This window comes from Lycium barbarum, chromosome 2 (genome assembly GCF_019175385.1).
Source record: "Lycium barbarum isolate Lr01 chromosome 2, ASM1917538v2, whole genome shotgun sequence".
Classification (NCBI taxonomy): Eukaryota; Viridiplantae; Streptophyta; class Magnoliopsida; order Solanales; family Solanaceae; genus Lycium; species Lycium barbarum.
Window position 1 is genome coordinate 10,942,448 of NC_083338.1, and position 20,047 is coordinate 10,962,494.

Genomic DNA, 20,047 nt, shown 5'->3' on the forward strand with positions numbered 1-20,047 from the left:
TGTAATTGAGATTCTGTCAGGAGCGATCTCAACATGAAACTTGTAATGATCCACAAAAGCATTTGCCAAGTCATCCCAAGTACGCCATTTGGTTGTATCTTGCTTGGAATACCATTCCAAAGCTTTTCCACTCAAACTCTGATTAAATAGTTTGATTCTTATCCCTTCATTCTTCCCCACACCAATCAACTTTTCACAATAGACCTTCAAATGGAAGAAAAGGTTTCCCGACCCATCAAACTTCTCAAATTTTGGAATCTTGTAACCTGGTGGCAATTCTACCTCAGCAAATGCACATAATTCTTCATATCTCACGCTTTGGTTACTACCGAGTCCACGCAAACTTCTCATAGCATCTTCCAAACTTTTGAGCTTTCTATTTATCATTTCATCATTAACTGCCTTTGCCTCCTTTTCGACTTCTACATAATGATCAACATCTGTGTGACATAGTCCTTGGGTTTGTGTCATGGGTGGAGCTGTGGTATAAGTATATACCGACGGAACTTGATGCGCATTGGTAACATCATGTGCCGGCGGTATGTACTGAGCCTTTGAAGAAGCGGCTGTAAACAAAAGAGGAGCATTTTGAGTAACTAGATGGGCGAGGGGTTCGGAATGAACTAGTTGAGAAGTGGTAAAATAGTTTGCTTGGTTAAGTTCATCCAAGTTTGGGAATGGAGGTTGCATGGGCAAAGTCGGACGAACCCCATGAGATGGAGTCATGTGTGGCGGAGTTTGAGAAAATGACCGATTTTGAAGTACCATGCGACTTAGTTCAGAATCTCGTTGCTCCAGACGAGCAATGATCTCCAAATGTATTTCTGGTTCATTAGAGGATGTAGGATCACTCGTGATCGGTAAACTAAGAGATGGCTCAGATGAAGTGGTTGCATTGATCAAACTTTGCTCCATTTTAGAACGAGTCTTTTTAGTTAACCAGGTGATTAGTGATGAGTCAGAGTCTGATTTTGTGGCTTTAAACCGTGTGAAATATGGATGCTCTGCTAGTTCCCCTTTAACACAAGTCAACCTTTTGTTTTGAAAGTAAGTTTAAAAGAAAAAAGATAAGAAAAGAAAAAGAAAACGAGTCAGTATACGGTAAGGACATATTATTGCACATAATACATCGCGTTCTATAATGCAAGGGACCTCTTTATGCCAGAGGTAGGCCTAACGAACATTTGAAGGACAAACATGTCTTTTATGTATCATTCCATAACTCTTCCTAAAACTAATTTACAAGAATAATAAAAATTTATTACATGCCAGTTAATAATACAATTCAAAGTTAATATAAGATATCTAATACTTCATCTCCACTAATTTCCTTTGGTTGTCTTCAATCCTCCGGCATTAATTGGGTGCTCCACGACAACCTGCAACAAAATGTCAGTTTTCCTGAAATATTTATCTATAGAGTACTAGGTCCACATATTCCTCACATTTGTCCTTCAAATAATGCACATAAATAGTGAATAGTGTCACTTAGAGTCATAGACTCATTTGGACATTTGGTAAGGTTGACTAATGAAATTAATACACCAAGGGTATTAAGCCTCCTAGGTTTAAAATGATGCATGTCCTTATAAGGTTTTGATTTTCGCTCTACCCTAGGTAGACTAAGACGGGGTTCACTATGACACAAAGCTCTCCCACGTGGACAACTTGGGAGTGGAAAGTCCGTGGTTGTCGACTGCACCACCGATCGACTAAATCCACAAGATCTATCCAACTAAAGGGTGATTTAATAGTGCACGGCCGCGAACCGCGAAACCCCTTTAAGTGTGTGAATTTTTCAGGAGTGGAGGAACTATGAACGGAATACCAATTAAAGAAAGCAATAACACATTATTACATAGAAAATTTCATTTAAGGAAATAATAAAACAATAATTAAAAGCACTTAAAAGCACATAAGGGAAACAACAAAAGCAACAATAAAGGCAAAAATAAAGAAAAACAACCAAAACATCCAACAAATTAATTATTAACCTAAGTTTGTTATGGTTAGAACCTAAAGTCCCCAGTGGAGTCGCCAAGCTGTTATACCCCATTTAAACGAGTTAAGGTAGAGTACAACATATTGGTGATTCCTATTTGTTTTATTTTAAGGAGTCGCCACCTAATTAATTTATTAGTGAATTAGGACACCTAAATATTAACTAAGGTAAAGTTACACTAAACCTCTGTTAATGGTATGCTCAATTAGTGTGATTCTAGGTAAGCATTCTAGATTATCCTAAAGGGAAGGGGTTAGGCATCCTTTAGAATCCATTAATTATGGTCACCGTCCAAACTTAGGTTAATTAAGGCTAAAGATGCAAAATATAGCTTGTAAATATTGCTAAGGTTTTAAAGGAGAATATAATAATGTTATTCAAACTAATACTTAAAAATGTTGTTAAAGCTTTAAATAGAAATACAATAATGCTATATAAAATAAGATTTGTAAAGGTATAATGATTTGCATAAAAGAAGACTTTAAGTGCTATTTAAAATAAGACTTATAAACGTTGCTAAGACGTTTAATGAAAAAATAATGCTTATTTAAAATAAAACTTGCAGAAAATATAATAGTTTGCATATAAATAATAGCTTTTAAGAGAAGACTTAGCAAATTTGAACTTTGAATAAAATTATGTTATATGAATATGGCAATGTAGAAAAATCTAGACTTATTTTATAAATAGGATGCAAAAGGAAGTGAGTTTTCTTTCTCTTTTTATTAACTCTTTATTAACTATATTCGATTAAAAATATGCATAGTTGGATAAATCTTAAAAAACAATGTTTATAAAATATACTTGAGTTCATATTTGCATATTAGTGACGTTTTTAATTTTTCTAAGATAGTAATAATAAATCATGATTCCTTTAACTCAAAATATGTAGTCATGCTCTTTTGAAAATCAACTGTTCTAACAAAACAAATATTATAGATATTATAAATAATTTTAACATAAAAAGAAGAAAATGAATCTTATGGAATTAATTATTAATTTCCTTAGATTAACTACCCATCATTCTAAAACTATCCACACTAATTCCCTATAATTCATCTAAGCTAAGAAAACAAATAAAGTAAAGGGTTAGTCGAATAATACAAATTAAATGCACAAAAACAAAGTAGAGACGTAAATAAAAATAAATGGGCTCAGCCCATTTTTAAGGCTGCTGCGATCAGTGACGCTGTTGGGAATGGGCTCAGCCCATTTTTTAAGACTGTTGAGAACTGTTCATGCTATTGGGCTTTGGCCCAGAATGTTTTGTCTTCTATTTTTTGCTGCGGACAGGACTGATGGGGGAATTACTCGATAAGATTTCGTTGGGCTTTTAGCCCAACACCGAATGCGGAAGAAGAACGAGTCCCTCGCACTCGTATGCGATGGCCATGCAGAAAATGAAAGGAAAAGGATTAGCATCTAACCAATGAATAAGGTTAAACATGTAAAATATAAATTCAAAACAGATCAGTAGACTATGTATATACTATGTATATTAAGTATACCTCATATATACACACTCATAAGGATGTATAGAAGGTTAATATCGGAAAGCTTTTGCCCCCGTCTTCCCGATGTTGCACAAGTTCCAAGGGATTTCATGAATCCCAGGCATGGCTAAGACCGGGAAGGGTTCAAGTTTGATCCATAATGACCAATCTAACCTCCCTATTAACGTATTTTCATGAATATACTACAAGAATACATAGGTATACAACCTCACTGCCTTAACAAAATTGAAACACTTATAAGTATGTTGAGGATATTCCAAACAATCGACCATACAACAGCCAATGAGAAGCACAGAATCAACTCACGTTTTGAAATATTTCAACTAACTATGCTAACATTCGCGAGATTCCCTACTGGACTTCATTCTCAAGATCATGAATACCAATTTCAACATGCATTGTTTATAAGATAAAAATTATTCCATTCGACATATAAATGAGGTGGAGACTGTTTCCAGATTTCTTCTCTTAAGTAAAACAATTGAATATGAAAATACTTAAATAACTCCCGAAACGAAGACATCAAACTACGGAATCCCTTAATATAGATAGGTTTGAAGTATCTAAATATGTTTGAATGCATAAAGAGAGACGACCAAACAACAACCAAACAGACTCTCAACAAGCGAAACATAAACCGAGCTCGAACAAGATATCGCAATAAAACAGAATTAGAATTGAAAAGAGGATAAAACAGGTTTGGTTCAACAGGCTCTTTAATATTCATGTCAATCCACTTCCAAGAGTTCAAATACCCAATTTGGAGCACAATAATGACCTAAAGGGACCTAGATAAAGTCATTAACAGAAAAGAAAAACACTCAACCACATTTAATTCATAGAAAAGGGGTTCATGCCATCCTCAGATCTTTCAAGCAAGTATTCAAACAGCAAATTCATTTTTTTTAAATAGGATGAGGCAAGCATATGAACTAGGATTTACCAGATTTCAAATAAACATGTTAAAGAACTAGGATTTATTAACTCAATATGAGACAAATTCTATGCAATGTCTATGTTTGAACTAGGTAAAGAGAGGTATGTTGAAATCCCAAATAGATTTTTACAAGTTCATTTCTTGCATACAAAGATCCCCTCCGACCAGTTTTAAATAAAACCTATTTTAGCGTTTTGTTAAATCCAAAGCCCTTATGAACTGCTTAAGAGATGAGAATAGTTTGAACATTCAAGTAAAACAAGGATTAAATATATTTCGAACATGCTAATGATAATATTAAATACAATAACTCATATGAACACTCCTAAATTGCAGTACTAAAACATTTTAAAAGGTCAAGTAAGAATTTCGATTCAAACTCCTATATGCATATCTAAACCCCCAATTTAAGTTAAACGACATCATATAATTAAGCGAGGCATGCCCTTATTACCATATTAAACCAAACACTATTAATATAGTCATCCAAATATCAGCATACAGACGCTGCTGAAACTAACCTCAATCTAAACCGGGACATGCATATACCAGCATTATCGACTATTAAAACCGCAACCAACTAAACCCAAACATACACCCATACTATTAAGCTATTAACTGAAGTTATATTAACTGAAACTACAGAATATGCATGAACACACTAAACTGACTGAAACAACACAAAAAAAAAAAAAAAAAACACATCGACACACGAAAGAAAAGAACATGCGAGCGAAGTAAAAATGATAGGATGACTGCGGACCTTTTTCAGGTGCAGCGAAGTGGGGTTCGAGCCTCCGATATACCCTCGAACACTTCAAATCTCCGAGCTTGCGTAGACTCGAATGCGAAACAGTAATAGAAGCAAAAAATGAGAATAAAATAAATGATTTGACGCTTCGGATATCAAGAAAGTAGTGAGTTCATATTTTTAGAGGAAATTGAGGCGGCTAAAAGAATCCAATATTTTCAAGGGATTCCACGGGGCTAAAGACTTATATTTCAGAAGATTCAAGGAGGCTAAAAAGGACTCTCTTTTTTTCTTAGGGGGATTTTGTGCAGCTAACCAGATTTCTTTTTTTTTTAGGGGTATTCACGGCGGCTCAAAAGACCTCCCTTAATCACTCTAGAAACGATTATTTATAGGGGCTTTTTCTAGGATTTTCTCTAACATTCAAATTTTTGAGCGGGACTCTTGGTCAACGACGCTCCCCCCCCCCCCCCCCCCCCCCCCGCAAATCAAACGTTCAGATTTCAAATACCCGATCAGAAAAAAGAAGAAAATGGACAAAACCCATTAAAATTTCGTACCCGAAAATAAAAAGGAACTGATAAAAACCGATTTGAAATCACAAGTAGACAAAACTCATCAAAGTTTCTTCAGATCGAAAGCAGAAGAAAACAAAACTTCACCCTCTTCAACGGTTGGAAAACTGACGGGGGGTACAATGCATTAATCTCCATTCCGAATTTGACCATGCAAGGTTTGTGACCATGAAAGGGGACCTGCGAATTTGCTGTTTGCGTCGGTCAGAGAGAGAGAGAGAGGGAGGAGAGAGAGAGAAGAGAGAGGGAGGCGGATGAAGGGAAAAGAAAGGGAAACCCTACTGGTTTCATTATTTGAAACACGCGGGTCGGGTCGGGTCGGGTCAGTCGATGGGTAGCGGGCTGGGCTAATTAAAAACATGGGCCGGCCGAGTTGCTGATTAAAAATATGGGCTGGTCATTAATGGACTGGTCCAAAAAGGTTTGTGGGTTAATTGGACCCGGATGTGGGCTTCTAAATTTAAATAAAAGGCCCATTTTAATAACTATATACTAACGTGTGCTAAATATCACTTAATAATTATTAGTGCCCAGATAAAAAATAAATTATACGACGTTGTAATAGTCGTGCGATAATATCGGTAAATAAACGCTATTATTTAATTGCACGAAAATAAATGTGATGCGTGTGCATAAGGTGGTAAACAAATGCTGAAATGATTATAATGAAAATTATAATAATACTGGTAATAATAATAATAACGAAAAAAATGATAATAACAACAATAATAATAATAGTAATAATAAGGATAAGGATAATAGTGGTGGTAGTAATAAAAAATAATGACAGCTAGTGACTGCAATGGAATAATGAAACGCCGGTAAAAAGCTAATAATTATAGTAAAGTATAAATAATTATTTTTAAAGTTTCCCAAAAAAATACTAGAAGCGTAAATAGATATTTTGGAGGAAAGGCGGGACAAAATTGAGTGTCAACAAGGACATTAGTAAAGACATTATTGCCACTTTTGTTTATGCTAAGTGTGATGAAGAAGAGAGGCTAGACCTATGGGATGATATATATCAGCTAGCAAGTAATATGATTTTACCTTGGGTGGTTGGAGGAGACTTCAATGCGATCTTATCAGAGGAGGAAAAGCTGGGAGGATTGCCAGTTACTATGAATGAATGTGAAGATTTTGCTTTTTTCATTAATTCCTGTGAATTATTTGACATGGGATTTAAAGTCAGTCCATTTACTTGGTGGAATGGGAGAGCAGCTGAGGATTGCATATTCAAGAGGCTGGATAGAATAGTGGTGAACACTCAGTTTCAAATAGTATTTCCAAGCATTGAAGTGGAACACCTATCAAAAACAGGATCAGACCATACTCCTATGCTTCTATCTTGTGGAGAAGAGACTGTTAATTTCATAAGACCTTTTAGATTTTTAAACTTCTGGATTCAACATGAGTCATTTAAGGATTTTTTCCTCAGAATTGGAGTGCTGAATTTGAAGGAACTCCTTATTTGAACTTTAAACAGAAGTTGAAAAATCTAAAAACTGCTTTATCTAAATGGAGTAGGGAGACATTTGGGGACATATTCAAGCAATTAGCTATCAGGGAAGAAGTAGTAAAGGTCAAGAAGGCTCTATTTGAAGAAGACCCTAGTATTGTTAATAGAATAATTCTTCAAAAAGCCCAAGCTGAATTGAAGAAGTATTTAAGCTTGGAAGAACAATATTGGAAGCAGAAGGCAGGATTTATTTGGTTCACAGAAGGTGATAGAAATACTGGTTTCTTTCACAATTATGTGACTGTAAAGAGGAAGAAGCTACAGGTTAAAGAAACAGATGATGAGGCTGGAAACAGATTGGAAACAAGGGAGCTTATTACAGAAGAGGCAATCAGGTTTTACAAGAAGCAGTTCACGCAAGAAGGAGATTCTAGTGATTTCACCTTACTAAATCATATTCCCAGTATGGTTAATCATGAACATAATATTTCTTTATGCTTATATCCATCTATAGAGGAGGTAAAATAGGTTGTTTTTGCTCTAAGTGGTGATAGTGCCGGGGGACCTGATGGTTTCACAGGAATTTTCTATCAACATTGCTGGGATATAATTGAAAATGATGTACATGCTGTGGTGCTGTCTTTCTTTGATTGAACTGAGCTTCCTAAATCCATCACCCATACTAATTTGTTTCTCATTCCTAAAAAGTACCATGTTCAAACTTTTTCAGATATGAGACCAATTAGTTTATCCAATTTTATCAATAAGGTGATTTCTAGAGTGATTCATGGAATATTGGAGAAGATTCTACCCTCATTAATCTCAGCAAACTAGTCAGGATTTGTGAAAGGGAGAAGTATTTTTGAAAACATAATACTTACACAGGCAATTGTGTCTGATATAAGAATAAGGGGAAAGCCTGCTAATGTGGTGAGTAAGCTTGATATGGCTAAGGCTTATGACAGAGTCTCTTGGAAGTCTCTGTTACATGTGTTAAGAATGATGGGTTTTGCGGAGCATTTCATTAACCTTATCTATGGGTTGCTATCTAATAATTGGTATTTTGTACTAGTGAATGGAAAAGCAACGGGTTTCTTCAAATCTATTAGAGGGGTAAAACAAGGGGATCCTTTATCCCCCTCACTGTTTTCACTATATGTTGAGGTGCTTTCCAGGGGATTAAATTCATTATTTGAAGAATATAAATATATTGGATATGGTATGCCAAAGTGGTCAGCCCCTTTGAACCACTTAGCATATGCTGATGATACAATCATCTTTGCTTCAACACATCCAGAGTCACTTAAGAGAATCATGGCTGTTTTGAGAGAATATGAGGAGGTTTCTGAGCTGATGATAAACAAGGGAAAGAGCTCTTACTATTTGTATTCTAAAGTTGGCATTGATCTGATATAATCTGTGGGAGATATTATAGGATTTACAAAAGGGGATTTTCCAATTACCTACTTAGGATGTCCTGTTTTTCATTCCACGAAGAAGAAGGTATACTATGCCGATCTTATCCAGAAGATTAAGGAAAGCTACATTCTTGGAAAGGTAAACTACTCTCTTTTGGTGGGAAAGCTATCTTGATTAAAGGTGTTTTACAAACTATGCCAGTTCATCCACTATCAGTTCTGGCCCCTCCTAAATGTGTTCTAAATGAGCTGCACAAGATTTTTGCTAAATTTCTTTGGAGCAACAAGGAGAAGGTAAAGAGTAAGCACTGGGTATCCTGGAAGGATGTATGTTTGCCAATTCTGGAAGGTGGACTAGGTTTTAAATCTTTATTTGATGTTTCTAATGCTATATTTGCTAAGCTTTGGTGGAGATTCAAAACCAATCCCTCTTTATGGTCAAACTATATGTGTAATAAATATTGTAAGAAGGTTATTCCTACTCTAATCCAATGGAAGGGAGGGACACAGGTGTAGAAAAATATGTTAAAAGCAAGAGAAAGTATAGAACATGAAATTTGGTGGGCAATAAAGGGGGGCACCACCAATGTATGTTATGATAATTGGACAAAACTGGGGGCTTTACATTTTATTGTTCCAATTGATTATCCACTCAATGAGAACTTAGAAGATATTGTTGATCTAATAGAGGAGGGGCAATGGAATGAAATACTTCTACAACAATCCTTCCCTGTTGATATTGTAGAGCATATTCAGACTGAAGTGCACATAGAGGAGTTACAAGAAACATGGGATAGGCCTTGGTCGATACCCACAAGTACAGGTAATTTTACAGTAAATAGTGCTTGGGAATTATTAAGATACAAGATTCAAGGTAATGAAGATTTCTAGCAAATATGGATTAAGAGGATCCCATTTAAGATATCTTTTTTCTTATGGAGGTTATGGAAACTAAAAATTCCTACAGATGACATATTAATGGGGTTGAGGATAGCAATAGTTTCAAGATGTTATTGCTGCAGTATCCCTCAGGAAGAGACTATGCAGCATTTGTTTTTGACTAGGAACTTTGTCCAAGAAATGTGGAAAGTTTTTATGGGAGTAGCAGGCATTCAAATACCTTTGGTCCAACTACATCAGGTGATTAAGGTAGTGTGGAATTTTAATTACGGTGAGAAACTAAAGCATATTATCCAAGCTATTCCAGCTATGATAACTTGGGAAATTTGGAAGAGGAGAAACAAAATTAGGCATAGGGGTAAGGTTAGTTTCAGGAGAGTTGTGCATGAAATTAACAATCTTTTCTATTTTACAAAACAAAGATATCCTTGGTTGCAAAACATGCCTTTTCTTTGGCCTGAATTGGTGGATTTCTTAGAAAAATATCAACCATTACTAATCACAAAGGTAGTATGTTGGCAGTTTCCTCAGGACAGATGGTTCAAGTGCAACACTGATGGGGCTTCTAGGGGTAATCCAGGGCCTAGCTCCTATGGTTTTTCTATGAGGAACTGGCAAGGGGATATGGTTTATGCACAATGTGAAGAAATAGGTATTAATACTAATGTGGTAATTGAGACTAGGGGAATGCTAGAGGGACTGATTTCTTGTGTGGAGAAGGAATTACACCCTCTAATGCTAGAGACTGATTCATTACTGTTAAAGAAAGTGATTGATGGAGTGTGGAAACCACCATGGTGTATCATTTCAATGGTGGAACGGATTTGGAAGATAAAGGAGAATTTCAATGTGGTGTTTCAACACGTCTACAAGGAAGGCAATGGGCTTGCCGATTATTTAAATAACCTAGCTTTTGATTTTGCAAAAACAAATCAATTTCAAGAATTTTATGAACTACCTTGTGTAGGGAGGAAACTATTGAATTTGGACAAGATGCAGACCCCTAACCTCAGATTCATAAGGGGAAAGAATAGAGGAACAAATGGGGTGTAGTTTGGTACTGTGACTTAGGTATGAACAAATCTTCAAGGTGTGGTATTAGATTAGGCTCAATCTATTGAAGAAATATTCATATCTGAGAAACAAGTATCAAAACACTTTCAAAGTCTCCTCTACACCTACTTTGATTTCTTTTGGCATCCTATGCTTAAAGTTTCCTAACCGAGTTTCTAAACAATCAAGAATAGAATTTTATGTGATATTTAGTTCATTCTAAAGCTTGGAGAAATAATCCATTGGGTGCTAGCCATGTCCCTGGTGAGAGCTTGAGAGGCAAAATAGTGGTGAAAACCAAAGGCGAATGAATGCTACTTACACAAAACAATCTAAGCTGGTTGATTAGAGATTTGGGAGTCTGGTGCAGTTAAAGCGCAAACAGATCGAGAATAGGAACAATTAATAACAAGCAGAAATAAGGGGATGGTTCATTTTTCAGTGGAAACAACATCTTCACAAATTCTTCAGCACCATATAGCATAAGGAAACATAGATCCTCTATGAGCAATGGAAGAAAATGAAGATAATCTTACCTCGGATATCAATGAACATCATAACTGAAATCAGGCCTGCTTTTAGCTGAAATCAAGCTTGTACTGCTATTGAGAAGGAATTTCAGCTAGATCTTTCAATCGAGCTAAGATCGGTGGGTGTGAATTTTGGTTAGATGAATCACTGGTTTCTGGTTTCAAGATGCTTCTGTACTGTTTCTTTTGTCTTGTTTTGTTTGTGGACCAAAATTATTTTATTTAATAAATACCTCCACTAACTATTCAGTTAGTGATTTGCTTTATAAAAAAAAACTATCAACTGTTTCCTTTTCCTACCTGAACTATCGTCATCTATGTATTAAAGCGCACCTCGAAGTTAATTAGGTCAACTATTAGTTGTTCTCTTTTTCTCCTTGAACTATCACTATCTACTCAACTAGGTGTGTTTTAATACATAGATGGTGATAGTTTAAGTAGTAAAAGGGAACAGTTGATAGTTGGGGTATGAAACTCGCGAAAAAGTGATAGTTCAGGTGTATTTTTGACCATTATCTCTTTTAAAAATTATTAATATTTGACCACTCTTTTGATACCAAAAAAAAATTGAAAAATAATACCTCCAACTTAAACACGAAACAACTTCAGCAGAAACTGCTAGAATTCAAAAGATTGACAAGGAAATCTCAAGGAACAATTTATGGAGTTCAAATTTTTTCTGATATTTCAAACCTTACGAGCGTTCCCTTGTTTTGAACTTTTGATGCATGGTTCAAAATTTTGTTGGAGTTTCAAGCCCATGAATTGTTCCTTGGTTTTAAACCTTTATATAAGTTCAAAACCAAGGAACAATTCAAGGGATTCAAACCTTTATAAGTTCTTTCGTGTTTTAAGTAGTAATATTTTTCTTCAATTTTTTTTTAATTAACATGTGGTTATTTCTGTATTACTTTTCAAACACCGGCTAAAAATTCATAAATAACATAATGAAAACTGATTATTCAACCTAATTTTTAGAGAATTTATATCGATAAGCTATTTTTAAGTCTTAACTAGACCTGTTTAGGGTTCTTACAGTAAATTACAAAATATAACAACACATTATCAGTTATAGCAAAATAGTAGAAAAAGTAAGGGATTATGCTCCCATCTTTCCCATTATAGGCTCTAGTCTTTCCCATTTCTAGTATTTAGCTAGCTCGAATTTATCAGCATGGCACAAATATAATACTCAAGTCACCACAACGCAAAAATATGGGAATTAGAGCAAAAATCTAGCATTTCAAGTACTCCGTTCTTACCCCTGATAGTCGTATATATGCTTGTCATATCAAATATATGCTATCCCTATACATTACAATTCAAGCACAACACATAAGTTGGGGAAAATATTTCCTATTGAATTCAAAGTCTGTAAGTGTTTGGCTATAAAAAACAAATATTTTTGCACTATTTGAAATACAATAAAAGAATTTGGCAAAATAAAAATACATTGTATTTAAACTCAAAATGGAGAATACATACAATAATACATTGTATTTACACTCAACGTATTTTCTGGTGCTTCGCGGGAAAATTTTCTGTTGAATTTTTGGACTAAAAAATAGTGTCAAAAGATAGATCTGCCCAAGATCTATCCATTCATGTATGTTTCATGGGGTGAAAGTGGTCGAAACTCAACGAATCTGAGAAGTAGGTTTTCAGTTTTCCTTGATTTTCTCAGATCTACGGAGTTCTATGAGGAATTGAAAGAAATGGTTCGTGGATTCATGTAGATGAGGATGAGAACAAGATATAGTGAAAATTTGCATACCATTTGGAGACTGCTGGCCGGCGGCGGCAATTCTCGTCAGTGCTAGCGCATCGGCGGTTTGGCCGCGATCTAGTGGTAGCGGCAGAGAGGTTTTGAGAGACAAGATGGTTCTTAGGGTTGTGAGGAGGAGGGAGATATCTAAATTGTGTGGATGGTTAATTTGCTATAAAATACAAACATTAACTATGTATTCTAACTATTGGATGTTAATTAGACCTGGTAATATTTTCATCTTAAAAACAAGGCAAGTTACCTACTACATAAGTTAAAATGATAAAGTAGAAATTATTTACAACATCGGTATATATAGGTTAATAGATTTTTTATTTAAACAATATAAAGCATTATTCAGGACTATGAGAAATAATTCCATCGCTCATTGTCGCAATCTCAAATTCATTAACAGAGAAGAGTTTATTTTATTAGGATGACATGGGAAAAAAGGAAAAAAAAAATACCAAAACACAACGAACCTTCTACCCATAGTTTAAGACCATGGAGAAATGAAAGGTTACGACTCGACAAAAGATAATTAAACACCTTAAAAAGATAACAATCGATCAGAAATAGGACTCACATACTAAAATTAAAAACAAACGGACTTCACTAAGAATCCCAATAAAGTAAATGACAAAACAAAATAAACTAGATAAACTCTTCCCTACGACTAACTTCTCATTAATTATATAAATTAACTGCAGAAGTCTCCCCGTCATCTGGGTTGCCAACAACCTACAAATCATTCACAACACAGCTTTCTTCGGATGAAGATGGACTTTGGGTCATGGAATTGGCGGTTGCAGCATGTTCCTGAAGTTCATCACATGACTTCAAGTTTAGGAACCTATCTATGACTGTGTCAAAATCAGGGTATCCATAAACATATGATTTTCCACTTGGAGAGAAGATAACAATAGCAACATGTGCCCCTGTCGTAATTGCAAGTTCACGTGCTTCTTTGAAAAGGATCAACACCTTTTCTGAAAAAGTAGATAAACGTGCCGCCTCAGACTCTAGAGTCTGAATGTCTATCTTTTGTTGGGCCATATTTTTGTTTCTGGCAACTGCAAAAGCGTCAAAATGAAGGAAAAGAAGATTTAACTAATTAATCAGACATAGGAAATTTTACGGAGAAAACCGCTTAATTTATAGGCGATAATGTTCTCTTTCCTTCCGTTTAGTTTTGCTTTATTAATGAATTTCTTATTATGTGATTTATTTCGAGATTTACAATCCAAATATTATAATATGACTAATATTGATTTGAAAGAAGTTAAAGTTACGTCTTGTTTTTATTCAAATTAATAAAATTTTTATTTATTTTATTGCAATGTCAAAGAATATGTAACACTTTAATCAGTTTAATAGAAAGAATGTGAAATTAATAGTATAATTTTTTTTAAATCTTAACTAACATATGTTGTGCAAATATGTAAGAAATTAATTTGCTTACCATGTCGAGTTAGATCTTATAATGTTTTCTCAATGTTACTCATAAATTACTTTTCAAATAGTTTTATTAATACATCTTTAGATTTATGAATATATACAATTATAGTGTTTCCATATTTGTACCATTTTAGTGTTATTTCCAAGATTTATGTACTATAGTTTTATATGGCAATGATGCTACAATCAATTAAAGGGAAAATTTTAATTATGCCCTTAAAGTATTCAAAATTGAGCAATTATGCCCTTCGTTAATAGTTTAGCTCAACATGCCCTCATTGTTCAATAGTTGGCCCAAAAATGCCCTAAATTTAACAGGAGCCTCCAATTAACCTAATTAGCTAGTTAATAAACAAAAAAAGTAAAATGTGCCTTTAAATAATGCAAAATTGAGAAGATATGCTCGTCATCAATAATACACATGAATGATACTCAACCAAACTCGTAAAATGCATATTTTAGGACTTTTGATTCACTAAAATCAATGTCTTTCAAACAAAATAAAAAACATAAGAGCCACTAGGCAAGAGAAAAGGTGAATATAGTTAATCCACTAATTTATCGAAATTTTCTGACTAGTCATTCAATTTTTGGAAGAACGACTCCATCTACTAATAAGTAGAATTCTACATTCAGAGGCTTAAAACTGCCACAAAAGATATCCCCCAATTACAAACAACGAAATAAGAAATGATTGATTGGGTGTTAGTAGTAAATAGGTGGTTTAACTTCTTTATACCGATCACGATAGGATAAAAAAAATTCTTACATCATCAGGTTACCCAAATGTTATAAAGTAACCCTCCGTACAACAATAGAACTTGCAATTTGTTGTGCTGCACGTAGTGGTGGGCATAAACACCGAAAATCGAGAAACTGACTGAACCGAATTAATTCGGTTTTTCGGTTTTGGTGCTTCGGTATTTCTGTTCGATTCCGATATTTTTTTAATAACAAATTCGGTGTTCGGTTTCAGATCTTCGATTTTTCGGTTTAACCGAATATTTAATACATGAATGCAATATTTTTTTACAGTTTTCTTAAATTATCAGTGGGTTAGGGAACTTAGGTTTACAGTTTTTATACATGAATGCAATATGTTGACAAGAATTCTCTTCCACTCATATATCAGACATGAGTCGACTGGACTAGTTTGCGAACTGGTCTGTGGACTGGTTTTTTGTTGCTGCTGTTACGCATTTGTTGCTGCTGTTGCTGTTAAGCTTATGTTTATTTATGTTAAGTTGAAACTTGAAAGCACATAGTACAGTAGTAGTCTCTAATGTCCAGTTCCAATCCAGTTAGTTGGGACACACTTATACCGCTGCCCCGAACTGAAGTACAAGTAATGGTCCAGTGTTGGACTGTTGGTTGGTGGATAGGTCACACTATTCTTCGATTAGTTAGAAAAGTTTAAATATTATTAACGCGTGACTATTGCTTAACCCATGCCAAAAAACCGAATTAGAAAACCGAAACCGAACCGAACTAATTCGGTGCGGTGTTCGGTGTCCACTTTCAAAAAACCGAAACCGAAACACCGAACCAAATTTTGAAAAAACCGAACCGAAGAACCGAACGCCCACCCCTAGTTGCACGACGAGGGTGTCAAGTAGGCGGGGCCAGCCCGGACCCGTCCCGGTAAACCCGGCCCACCACCGGCCCGGCCCAAGCCCACTAAGAGATGTAAGGGGCTGGGCTAGGTGGGTTTTATTAGGGGGTTGGGCCGGACAAGGTGGACAGCCCACCAGCCCGGCCCACCAGCAGCCCGGGTGATGGCCCACCGGGGCACCGGCCCGGCCCACTTCAAATAAAAAAAAAAGATAAGTACTACATTTATTACTAATAATAAGTATTTTAAAAACATTGTATCCCAATAAAATAGCTGTAGCTATAATTGTGGGATTCTTAAAATTTTGGAAGCAAATATATGAAATATTTATTAATTATTCAAACCATAGTTAGAATCTTACTTTAGTTAATTAAAACTTAACCATTAATTTTAACTCATGTAATGTGTCTCTTATTCAAGTAAGAACTTGGGAAAAATGGAGAAGAGTCGGATCCGTTAATATTTAATTGCTACTAAATGAAAACTAATTAGCTCTCCTTTTAAAAAAAAATAGTAAATGGAAGAATTGAATAAAATGGTGGAAAATATGTAGATTTAAATTTGAAGAGTTGTCAAATTGAATTTTCTTTTTCTAGTTTAAGTTTACGAAATCAAAGAAAAGTAAATGTAAGTTTGTAAGCTCTAAAGTTTAAATTCGACTTTGCAATTATCGATTAATAAAACTAAAGGGTCACTGAGCCTTTGAATTTCTTTTCAAATTTGTGTTATAATTTTATTTATAATTTTATTTACAAGAATAATAATATGTACGCAGTCAAAATAGAACTATAAATGTAATTGTGTAAAACTAATCCTACACAAGCAGCAACTCCAAGATAAATTTCTGCAAGGAGGGACAAACATTGATCAGTGCCCAAAAGCAACAAGACATTATAAGAGGCTGACAAAATCAGTGAAATGACAAGCCTCTGAAATTGCTGATGCGTGAAATAAATCAAATACCCCTTTTAAGTTACTATCTTGTTGGCTTTCACAAGTTCAAAAATATTTCAGTAGGTTATACAGTATATATAATATAAACTATTAGTTATATATATATATATATATATATATATATAATATATTAATAAAATCTTATTAGTTTCAAATATTTTATATATAATAATAATTAAATATTTTTTAGCGTATTGAAATGTCTCCGCCGATGATAGAGGTGTGACAATCTGCACATGACATTAGGACTTAGGATCAGATGAGATAATTAAATTAAGAACTTTGGTTTAGTATCAAAACTCATGTGCATTGTTCCCATTTAGATGAGTAAGAAATTTAGAGAAAGAGGAGAGTAGGGAATTGTGAGATAATATGGAGAGGAATGAATGGTATTTATAGATTGAAAATACGGCCAAAGTATAATTTAAGGAACTTGATGGTTAAAATAAAGTAGACAACAACTAGATTTTAAAGTATCAAACTTAATAAATTTTAGTATTAGAATTTTTTTTTAAAATAATTAAAATCCGGCCCGGCCCACTAACTAAAACCCCGGCCCGGCCCACTAACTAAAATCCGGCCCGTCCCACTAACGGGCCTAGTTAGCCCAAGGTGTAGCCCCTATCTGAGGTGGGCTGGGCCGGACACCCTTTCCCTCTCCAAGCCCGGCCCCCGGCCCGACCCCGACCCGGCCCCTTGTGGCCCACGATAAAATGGCCCGGCCCGGCCTACTTGACACCCACTACTTCTATCCTAATCAATACTAGATTGTCACCAAAGGGATAGAACATGTTAATCTGTCTAGCGTTTGCGTAATAGGATAGAGCAATAAAATAATAACACAACAATTTTTACGTGGAGACCACCCCGCTCGCAAGGGTGAAAAAATCACGATCTACACTTCTGTAGGATTTTTTCCAAATGCCACTACAACTATAAGCCTGTACAAATTCACATTACAAACTCTGTAATCTAGGAACAAAACTCTAATTCCTGTATTACTAATCTCCGTAGACTAGTAAGCCCATTTCAAATTATCCTATTAAAGTTGAATTTGACTAAAAATTTATACCTACAGTATTTGCTTCTATGAAAGTGGATAAGATACAACTCGATAAACAGCCTAATACAAAAGTCTAGACTCAAGAACTGTAGAACATATTAAACTCTGTAAAATAGATTCTTTAATCTTCTTCGTAGAATCATGGTCGCACTACTGTAATAAGAACTCTATCAATTGTAGCATTGACAACTTTTGCTCGACTTCTGATATTCTCTCTTTATAGGTGTGCAAACTTTTTTTATGGTTTGACTTGAATATTTATAGCTCTAGGTTTGCTCCCATGTCGGCTGAACTCAATCCCTACTAGGTTAGGCCCATAATTAGAGTTAGGGTTTGAGTTGACGTGAGATTCTGCCTTTCAACGTGGCTTCAGTGTCCTTGTAAAAGTCTGATGTATCTTTGATAAATATGGCAAGAAATCCTGCAAACCTGTCCGCTAAGTCTTTACCATAAAACGCAAATCCTACTTGCAGTAGGATTCTGATCTGAAACATGTTTCTTGAACCTAGTCCAAGCACGTGGTTCTGTCTTCTCTGAATCTTTACCCAGTCTAAGATGGAATATGTCCATAAACTTGTTTTGTTCCCCATTGTCCAGCAACTGTCTTTGACTTATTCTCTCCTAGCTCATCCTCCTATCTCTGAGGTGAGCATATTCATGAACTTGATTCAATCAGCTCCATATTCATCAGGATAAGCTTAATCACACATTTTGCTTGCATCTAGACCTTCTTTCTCTTACTAACTTTTTTCCTAGTCCTCATTATTTGCTCACCTCAGCATATGGTATGGAACATCTTTAGAGACTTGGTCCATTTGTCCTTGTCTTTCTCTGATCTATTTGTTTCACTTGGCTCTGTGTTGGAATAAATTTGTAGACCTGGTTCATCTGTTCATGTGTTTTTCTTATCTGCAACTCTTTTATTCAGGACCTCATAGAATATATCCCCAGACCTGGTTCACCAACCTTGTTCAGCAATCCTTTGTTCATTTTCTTTGTCAATCATCAAAACATACATGCTTATTTCAACAGTGTTTATGTAAACAAATTCTCCCTTTTTGATGATGACAAATACATGTCTTTGAAGCAAGTAATACAACCTATTCCAAACATCTCACAGCCCAAAAAAGGATTTTAAAATGGATAGTTGTTAAAATCGAGATAGGAACAAGAATTTAGAGAGACAAGAATAATGGGAAATTCTTTCTACCTTTCATTCATCATATTGTCCTCCTTATATACAAGTAAGGTCCTCCTTGCCTTAGTCTAATAAGGTAACCCTATTCCAATAGAACTACAAATCATACATTACCATAATTACTAATTCACCATAAATAGACCAAACTATTACAATAAGACTAGAATAGGGTTCCCACCGGCATAGGGATTCACTGACTTAACCTACATAACCTGACAAACTGGTCCGGTCACACCCGATCTCAATAGCCCCCTCAAGTTGGAGCATGAGGATCATGAATGCCCAACTTTCCAAGCAAATACTGATGCTGAGATTTGCCCAAAGCCTTTGTAAACTCATTTTCCAATTGCTCACAGGTAGACACATGATTGGGAAGTATGATTCCGAACTGCAGCGCGTCCCTGACATAGTGACAGTTGACTTCAATGTGTTTAGGCCGTTCATGGAACACTGGATTTCATGCAATATACAGCGCCGCTTGACTATCGCAGCACATCTTCACCGGAGACTTATGTTCAACTCCCAGACTATGCAAAATTCCCTTTAACCATTTTAATTCACAGACTTTCATTGCCATTGACCAGTATTCTGCCTCCACTGACGAGCGAGAGACAATGTGTTGTTTCTTTGTTTTCCATGATATGGGTGAATGTTTTAGGGAGATAAACCAACTGGTAAGTGATTTTAGAGTCAACCGGCCCAGTCTGAATCACACCATCCGTACAATTAGAGATCACAATCTTTTCTCATCACACTACCTTGTCTTCGGTTCTTCTTTAAGTAGCACACCACAAGGAGAGTTGTGTTCCAGTATGCTTCCTTTAGTTGCTACATGAATTAGGACAGAACATGCACGCA

At 35.3% G+C, this 20,047-nt stretch overlaps 1 long non-coding RNA gene across 1 annotated transcript; it reads right to left on the reverse strand.

Annotated features, from left to right (window-relative positions):
- Positions 1 to 1,102: 1,102 nt before the first annotated feature.
- On the reverse strand, positions 1,103 to 13,647 carry LOC132626159 (uncharacterized). The gene is made up of 3 exons (XR_009577147.1): positions 12,914 to 13,647; positions 11,146 to 12,447; positions 1,103 to 1,379 (listed from the first exon to the last, which is right to left on the reverse strand). It is a non-coding gene; the product is annotated as an uncharacterized LOC132626159 (long non-coding RNA).
- Between the last annotated feature and the right edge of the window lie 6,400 nt (positions 13,648 to 20,047).